This window comes from Rhinopithecus roxellana, chromosome 12, assembly GCF_007565055.1.
Source record: "Rhinopithecus roxellana isolate Shanxi Qingling chromosome 12, ASM756505v1, whole genome shotgun sequence".
Classification (NCBI taxonomy): Eukaryota; Metazoa; Chordata; class Mammalia; order Primates; family Cercopithecidae; genus Rhinopithecus; species Rhinopithecus roxellana.
The window spans coordinates 118,925,667-118,935,210 of record NC_044560.1 but is presented as its reverse complement, the minus strand read 5'-3'; positions in this window follow the sequence as shown (position 1 = coordinate 118,935,210).

The window sequence follows — 9,544 nt, the reverse complement described above, 5'->3', positions numbered from 1 at the left end:
GATCTAGCTTTGGGTATGAATACGTGGCCGGGCGCAGTGGCTCACACCTGTAATCCCGGCACTTTGGGAGGCCGAGGTGGGCGGATCACCTGAGGTCAGGAGTTTGAGACCAGCCTGGCCAACATGGTGAAACCCTGTCTCTACTAAAAATACAAAAAAAATTAGCCAGGCGTGGTGGCGCATGCCTGTAATCCCCTACTCGGGAGGCTGAGGCAGGAGAATTGCTTGAACCTGGGAAGCAGAGGTTGCAGTGAGCCGAGATCCTGCCATTGCACTCCAGCCTGGGCAACAAGAGCAAAACTCCATCTCAAAAAAGTACAGATAATTAAAGTGCAGGATTTGTGTTAGAACTTAAATATTCTAATGCCAAAAACTAGGTCCAGTGACACACACATATATGTACAAATGGAAATTTACAGAAAGAAATCATCTATGGTACACCATGGTGGGGTGTAGTAGAATAGGACTGTCTCATTATTTCTCCAAAGATTCTGGAGACACATTTCTCTGTGTGCTCTGTAGTGTGTTGTACACTCATACTTTTATCCAAGTTAATGAAAAAGAACCTTCTATCCTTCTTTAACCTGATGCAGCAAGGACAGAGAGAAAAACTTAGAACTGTAGTTCTCAGATCTTATGAAACTGTAACTTTTGTTTTTGTTTTTATTTTGAGACAGAGTCTCATTCCGTCACCCATGCTGGACTGCAGTGGTGCAATCTTGGCTCACTGCAACCTCCGCATCCTGGGTTCAAGTGATTCTCCTGCTTCAGCCTCCCAAGTAGCTGGGATTACAGGCACCCGCCACCATACCCAGCTCATTTTTTTTGTAGTTTTAGCAGAGATGGGGTTTCACCACGTTGGCCAGGCTGGTCTTGAACTCCTGACTTCAAATGATCCACCCGCCTCAGCCTCCCAAAGTGCTGGGATTACAGGCATGTGTCACCATGCCCGGCCAACAGCTACTGATTTTTAAAGGTATTTTGTATTCACTCACTCCCAGGAATAATGTTGAGTTCTCAAAAGTTGACACTTGTTCCTCTCGCAATTGTAATGAGTTAGATGATCTTATGATTTGAGCAAGACTTTGCATTGTTCCATTTTATCTTAAGTTATTGCATTCCTGTGACAGGATAATATGAATTTTATTATTATTATTATTTTTTTTTTTTTTTGAGACGGAGTCTCACTCTGTCGCCCGGGCTGGAGTGCAGTGGCCGGATCTCAGCTCACTGCAAGCTCTGCCTCCCGGGTTCACGCCATTCTCCTGCCTCAGCCTCCTGAGTAGCTGGGACTACAGGCGCCCACTACCTCGCCCGGCTAGTTTTTTGTTTTTTGTTTTTTGTTTTTTTGTATTTTTTAGTAGAGACAGGGTTTCACCGTGTTAGCCAGGATGGTCTCGATCTCCTGACCTCGTGATCCGTCCGTCTCGGCCTCCCAAAGTGCTGGGATTACAGGCTTGAGCCACCGCACCCGGCCAGGATAATATGAATTCTAAATAAGGCACATTGCACCCTGTCACTGTCTCCTCAGGATAGTATGAACTCTAAATACCGCACACTGCACCCTATCACTGTCTCCTCAGGATAATATGAACTGTTTTCATTTTTTTTTTGAGACGAGGTCTTGCTCTGTCACCCAGGCTGGAGTGCAGTGGCCTGATCTCGGCTCACCGTAACCTCCACCTCCCAGGTTGAAGCAGTTCTCCTGCCTCAGCCTCCCAAGTAGCTGGGATTACAGGCGTGCGCTACTATGTCTGTTTTTTTTTTTTGTTGTTTTTTTTTTGTTTTTTTTTTGTTTTTTTTTAGTAGAGATGGGGTTTCAGCATGTTGGCCAGAATGGTCTTCAACTCCTGACCTCAAGCATTCCGCCCGCCTCAGGCTTCCGAAGTCCTGGGATTCCAGGCGTGAGCCACCGTGCCCGGCTGGAAGCACTCCTATATGACCGTGCTCACGCCTGGAATCCCAGCACTTCAGGAGGCCAGCGGCAGGAGGAATGCTTCAGCCCAGGAGTTCAGGACCAGCCTGGACAACATAGCAAGACCTCATCTCTGTACAAAATTTTTTTTTTTTTTTTTTTTTTTTTTTTTTTTTTTTTTGAGATGGAGTCTCGCTCTATCGCCCAGGCTGGAGTGCAGTGGCCGGATCTCAGCTCACTGCAAGCTCTGCCTCCCAGGTTTATGCCATTCTCCTGCCTCAGCCTCCCGAGTAGCTGGGACTATAGGCGCCCGCCACCTCGCCCGGCTAGTTTTTTGTATTTTTTAGTAGAGACGGGGTTTCACGGTGTTAGCCAGGATGGTCTCGATCTCCTGCCCTCGTGATCCACCCGTCTCGGCCTCCCAAAGTGCTGGGATTACAGGCTTGAGCCACCGCGCCCGGTCCAAAAATTTTTTAATTAGCTGTAGCGGGAGGGAGGAGAGGCGAGTGAGAGGCGGGATCCATGCGGAGCAGCGGTTGCCTGGACAGAGGCAGCGCCTTCATCCCGGCCCGAGGCTCCGGGACCCCCTCAGGCGTCCTGCCGCACGTGGGGCTGCCGCCCCGGGACTGACCGGCCTCGCTGGTCCTGCCTGCGCCTCCAGCGCCTCTGTGATGAGGTCCAAACCCAGCTAGGTGGGGCCTGTGACCACGAGGGCTCCACCAAGCCGGAGGGCGGGTGCCTCCAGGGAGCCGGGGCACTGGCTGGGCCCGCACGGGGGCACATTGTGGATGTGGCTGGCATTGTGGGAGGCTAAGGCAGGAAGATCGCTTGAGTCCAGAAGTTCAAGACCAGCCTGGGCAACATAGGGAGATCCCTGTCTCTACAAAAAAACAAATTTAAAAAAACAGCTGTGCAGGGTGGCGGGCGCCTGTGATCCCAGCTACTCAGGAGGCTGAGTCGGGGGGATCACTTGGGCCAGGGAGATCGAGGCTGCAGTGAGCCGTGATTGCACCACTTCACTCCAGCCTGCGTGACAAAGTAAGACCTCATCTCAAAAAAAAAAAAAAAAAAGGAAAGAAAAGAAAGTAAAGGAGCTTGCGGTGCCTGTCGGTGAGTAGCCAAGTAGCCGCGGGTACCCAGACCCATGCATTGTTTCAGGAGCAGGAACGCAGCCCGAGGAGGACCTGGCAGTGCTGCTGTGACAGGAGTTTATGAGAATTAGACCGACTCCTGGGCATATTTGAGAACCAAGACCGAAAGCACAGAACATGTGTTTATGTTCTTACAATCACTGAAATATTAGAAGATTGGGGACATTCTGTGAATACACGAAGGAAGAGAGAGTGGTTCAAAGCAGAAAATGCAATCAAAGGGTCGCCTGTCCAGCCTGGGCAATAGAGCAAGACACCGTCCCAGGAAAAAAAAAAAAGAAGTATCTTCACTTTTTTAACCTAGTGACACCTCTCAAGAGTGGAGTCTAACCTGAAATGCCCATCAGTGAAGACATGACTGCATCACCATTGAGTAAAATGGCCTCGCTATTCAGCTGTTACAGACTTTAGATTGTTAGAGCACCTTAGAACATCTCATCTTTTCTCAATTTTCAACAGGTAGGTACCATTTGTCACACAGCTAACTTTTGGGGCACTGGAACATACCTGAACTAAGACTTATTTTGTCTTACACTTTATACTCACTGAAAATCAAGAATCCCATAGTGAGCTATGCTCACGCACGGCAACGCAGCTTCAGTGACAGAGCAAGACAATCTATATATCCCACAACAACAAATATTCCAGCCAAAATGTCAATATGACTGTTGAAGAACCTGACCTCATGAATGACATGTCATTTTCTCAGTACTTTAAAGATTTTCTCTACCTTTGGCCTTTATTAACTTGACCCTGATAATGTTCAGGGATACTTTTTTTTTTGGAAAGGGTCTTGCCCAGCCTGCAGTGCAGTGGCATGATCTCGGCTCACTGCAACCTCCACCTCCTGGGCTCAAGCGATTCTCCCATCTCAGCCTCCTGAGTAGCTGGGACTGCAGGCGCATGCCACTATGCACAACTAATTTTTGTATTTTTAGTAGAGACGGGGCTTTTATCATGTTGGCCAGGCTGGTCTCAAACACCTGACCTCAAGCGATCCACCCGCCTCGGCCTCCCAAAGTGCTGGGATTACAGGCTCACGCCACTTCAGGAAACGTGTTGTAGTGACTCTGGATTCTGTATTGTTCTGAGGTTTTTTCATTTGTTTGTTTTCATCTTTGTTTCCGTAGGCAAAAAAGTTGCCTGGACACGTTTACAAAACATATCTCCCTATCTCCCTGCAGTCAGCAGCTGTCTGTATCTATGCTAAGTTCCTTCAAAGACTCCTAAGAGGTCTCCATGGACCTCTGAAGTGTAACAGTCAATGATTGGGTCAGAGCTTACTCAGAAACCTCAAGCCAGTAAGGCTTCCACCCACCGGCACCCAGGCCGAGTGGCTGGAGTAGCACATTGACTGTGTGGCGTACTTCTGTGTTTGCCCAGGCTTTTCATTTCTACTGGGCTCCCTGGGGCCTCCCACGTGCATGTGTAGATGATCACTCAGCCAGGGATGCTTGGAAAGTGGATGATGTCTATCGTTCTATGGATCACTTGAGATGCTTATTTTCCAGGGAACAGAAATGAGGAAGTGGGGCCACGCCGTCTCCTCTCTCTATTGTCTGTATTACAGAAGGAAGGGAACAGTGCTGGAGCAGGGGGCCCAGGAGCATCATGGGCGGCAGGCCCGTCCCCGCCAAGAAGAGAGATGTAGGTGGGATGACGCTCCAGGGACTCGGGAGAGAGACGTGTGAGCTTTTGCGATACAGGGTGAGACAGAGCAAGGGTGCTGTGGGGTATGCGTGCATTCCCACAGACAGTGTGGATGGCTGCATTCATGTGTTAGGGCTGTCATAACAAAGTACCACCAGCTGGGAGCCCTATAGAACGTCAATGTATTTTCTCGCAGTTCTGGAGGCCAGAAGTTCAAGATGAAGGTGGTGCAGGGTTGGTTTCCGCCGAGGCCTCTCTCCTTGGCTCGCAGACGGCTTGTCTTCTCCCTGCGTCTTCACATGAAGGTGCAACCCCACTGTATAACAGGCAGGTTGGATTAGGACCCACCCTAATGTCCTCATTTTAACCTTACCTGTGTAAAGACCCTGTCTCCAAATACAGCCCCATTCTGGGGTATGGGGGCGGGGGAGGTGGGGGTAAGACTCCAACAGAGGGCTTTCAGGAGGGCGCAGTTCAGCTAGTGACAGTGACTGCAGGTGTCTAAGCGGAGAGGATGGGCCACTTCCACGGGGGTCGGGTGAGCAAGGGGCGCGGGAGGAAGAGCGTGGAGATCACGTGGCATCTACTGTGCACGCTGGGCTGGGAGGTGGGGGCCGGGAGACCAGGACCACGAGTAAGAGCCCGCGAGAAGTACGTGTGAGAGCGACTGTCTCGGTGTGGGCTGGAGACGGAGGAACTGTTTCCGAGGAGCTGAACTCCTCCATTGATAGTCTGCGCGCTGGCCCAGGTGCACCAGCGTGCACGGGATCCCAGCGGCTTCCCACAACCCCGCCTGCGGCTCCGGCCGCTCTCCGGCGCCCTCTGCTGGGCCAGCACCCGAAACGCAGGCGAGCGCTTTCCAGCTTCCTCCAGTCCCATCCCACGCGGTAGCCGCTCACAAGCAGGTGCTTCAACTTAAGTCCATCAAAAATAGGCAAGATTTTAAAAATCTCACGCTGGCCACATTTCAACTGTTCCACGTGGCATGTGGCTACTGGCATCCCTTTTGTACAGCACAGAGAACATTCCCAGCATCTCAGAAAGTTCCATCAGACGCCCTGCCAGTGACCACTCAATCTCTGCAAAAAAGGGAGGATCCCGGGCTGCGCGCGGTGGCCCACACCTGTAATCCCAGTACTTTGGGAGGCCGTGGCAGGTGGATCGCCCGAGGTCAGGAGTTTGAGACCAGCCTGGCCAACATGGTGAAACCCCGTCTCTACTAAAAATACAAAAATTAGCCAGGCGTGGTAGCAGGCGCCTGTAATCCCAGCTACTTGAGAAGCTGAGGCAGGAGAATCGCTTAAACCCGGGAGGTGGAGGTTGTAGTGAGCTGAGATCACACCACTACACTCTAGCCTGGGTGACAAGAGTGAAACACTGTCTCAAATTTTAAAAAAAAAGGCCAGGCACGGTGGCTCAAGCCTGTAATCCCAGCACTTTGGGAGGCCGAGATGGGCGGATCACGAGGTCAGGAGATCGAGACCATCCTGGCTAACCCGGTGAAACCCCGTCTCTACTAAAAAATACAAAAAAACTAGCCGGGTGAGGTGGCGGGCGCCTGTAGTTCCAGCTACTCAGCAGGCTGAGGCAGAATGGCATTAACCCGGGAGGCAGAGCTTGCAGTGAGCTGAGATCCGGCCACTGCACTCCAGCCTGGGCGACAGAGCGAGACTCCGTCTCAAAAAAAAAAAAAAAAAAGGATTCCCCGACTGTCCCAACCGCACACCACACACACACACACAGCAGGAATCTCCTTGGTTGAGGGCACTTCTCACTTAGGCCCCTCAGGACAGTGTTGTCCAGGACAGAAACATGGCCACACACGCCCTCCCAGCCAGAGAGGACTCAGGGCCAAAGGAGATAATCTGCTATCAAAATAGGGAAAGAAACAATGAGTCAATATGGCTTAGATGAATGAATGCATTCACTCATTCTACTTGAAATCAATACCCAATAGATATAAGAAACAGAAAGAAATCATTTAGGTAGATAAGGTGAAGAGAGTCCCCAGCAAAAAGCTTTCTAACAAAAAGCAGCTTAGAAATTGCTCCCTTTCTAACCACACCACCCAGTTCAAAGAAATCACTTCTAACAAAGAGCAGCCTGATCTTTCAGGCTGTAAAACACAGATAAGCAACTCAGGGCAGACTTGGGAGGTTCCTGGGTAATCACCAAGCCACATACATACAATGGTCCCCAATAAAAACAGTGGGCCTAAAGCACATTCCTTTCCCTTTCTTTAGGCACACTAAGATAGGGAAGCTGGAAGCGTGCGTGGGGGAGATGGCTGCAGCTGCAAGAAGGTGCCTGTGAATGGGCACACTCTCCCTCACCTTTCAGCACACACAGATAAGCAGTGCAGAGCAGCATAAACTAAGGGCCTGCCTGCAGGATCACAGAATGGGGTGGGGGCCGGGCACAGTGGCTCACGCCTGTAATCCTAGCACTTTGGGAGGCTGAGGGCGATCATGAGATCAGGAGATCGAGACCATTCTGGCTAACATGGTGAAACCCCGTCTGTACTAAAAATACATAAAAAAAAAAAAAAAAAAAAAAACGCCTGGGCAACACAGCAAGACTCTGTCTCAGGGAAAAAAAATATGCCTTTCTATTCAATGAGAACATGAGGAAAAGGCAGAGGCTGGCTGGGAGACGATTTGTGTGTGTAACATTGAGTTTCAGTATAAAACAAAGATCAAGGCAGGACTGAAAGCCCCAAGGCTGGCATCGCAGCTCGAGCGAGGGCAAGGGTAGGGCGAGGAGCGAGAATAGGGCGGGGGGCGAGTAGAGCGAGGGGTAAGGGTAGGGTGAACACAGGTGTGAGGGGACTCTGGCAGGCCTGGACTCTGGTGGGTGGGGTGACCTAGGAGTTGGCTGAAGCTCCCTCGGGCTCCAGGGAGGTTCCCTCAAGTGCCTTCCCCACCCAGCCCCTAGGCCCTGAACGGAGACAAGACCCAGGAATGCCCCACGCCCCATCCCATCCGCTTCACCTGTCCCAGGGGAAAGTTCTGTGCGGTTTTTTCCACTTCAGCCTTCTGGGGGAAGACGCGGGGTCAGAGGCACATCTGCTCCTCTGGAGAGGTGGCCGGGAGCAACACGACTCAGGCCAAACCTGAGAATTCTGAACCCCCTCCTAGGCCCATCTGTGCATGTCCTTGTAAAATCCTTACCGCAAATGAACCCCGCCGCCGTCCCCCCAACCCCCGCCGCCCTCACATCTTGATCGTCGTCTTCAGCCTCCACCATCCCCAGGTGACCTCTGATCACCCTGGCCTGCCTGCAGCAAGAGTCCTGCTAGGTGGGTTCAGCCAAAACACCCTGGACCCCTGAGGTTTGCTCTTAGTGATTTTCCATCCACTGATGGTACCTGTACCTATCTCGATGGTCCTGAATAAAGTCTTCCTTATGGCCATTTAACAAGCTCGCCATCCCACCCTGGGGACAGAGACGCATTTGCTGTAGAAAGAGTGACACAAATACAGGGGAGTGAACCCTCAATCGGGGACAACAGCAGACTCCAGCATTCAACCCTGCATGTCGCTAAGCCCAGGTGCTTGGGCCTCACGGGAGACTCTTACACGGCAGCTCCTGCTGAGCACTTCGGTGGCTGGAATATTCTGGAAAGAGGAATAAAGTAGGAGACACGAGATCCGTGGTGCTACTTGGTAATTTGCACTGTAGGGAAAGGAAGATGCCGAGGATGCCGTAAATAAGCCCCGAATTTATGTGCAAGCCTCTGGGTTTTTGTCTTGTGTTTTCAATAGTCTTGTTTTGCCAAATGAGGAAATGGTGGGGAGAACTGAAGCCTTACACCTTTAACCCTTCCACTGGACTAAGCCCAAATGTATCATATTATCTTCTTCCTCCTCAGCTTTTCTGAAGAGAAAGGGAGTGAAGGCACCGCACTGCGAAATCGTGAAACTCATCCTTAACTTGGCGAATGGAGGGTCTGACAAGTAAGGGGCGGAGGAACTACGACCCTGTGGGGAGACCAAGATCGCCAAGAGTAGGGCTCACCTCCCCTTTCCCTGCGATCCCACTCAGAGCTGCCTTCGGCTGGCTCTCCATGCCCTGGGGGGCTCCCCCATCACATCCGCCTAGAGCAGCAGGGTCTCGGAGAGCCCAAACGTAAGGGACGCTTGCTGCTGCCCAGGAACGGCACCCCATTCCCTGGTCACGGCCATTTCCTCCCGGGAAATGACTCCCCCACAACATACCCAGGCCGGGTGTGAGAAGAGGGCTTCCCCTCCCTGGCTAAGGAAGGGAGATGCTCCTCTGCAACTGAACCTGTAACCAGCTGACCCCAAAGTTCCTGTATCCCTGGGCCCCACCCCTTCCTGCATGGCGTGGTCAGCAATTCCTCATCAAGCCCCCCACCCTCCAGACACCCTGGTCTGCAGCGGCAAGTGGAGACCAGAGAACGCTCCGAGACAGGTCATGACCCAATTCACAGCAAGTAACAGAACCCCAACCTCACGTCACCCCGATGGCACTTCTTTTGCTCTGCAATCCCCAGGTGACGTAGGTCCACCAGGGAGGGGGCACACAGGGTGGCCACCAGGCCACTTGGACACCGCAGTCATGTTCCTCTCAGGGCCTCCAACCCTCTACTGGCTGGGTGCTCCCTGGACCCCGACCCACAGCAGCAAGTGTCCCTGTGACACAGCTATCTGGCCCCACCCTGAGCCCAGAGCATCTCCGGGCAGAAGGGGCAAGAAGTCTGACTCCAGGGGTCTGGCCCCACACAGCCTGCACTCCAGCACCTCTGAGACAAGAGCTGTCGGAGTCACTGAGGGAGCCAACCCAGCCATCAGGATTTGACCCCAGG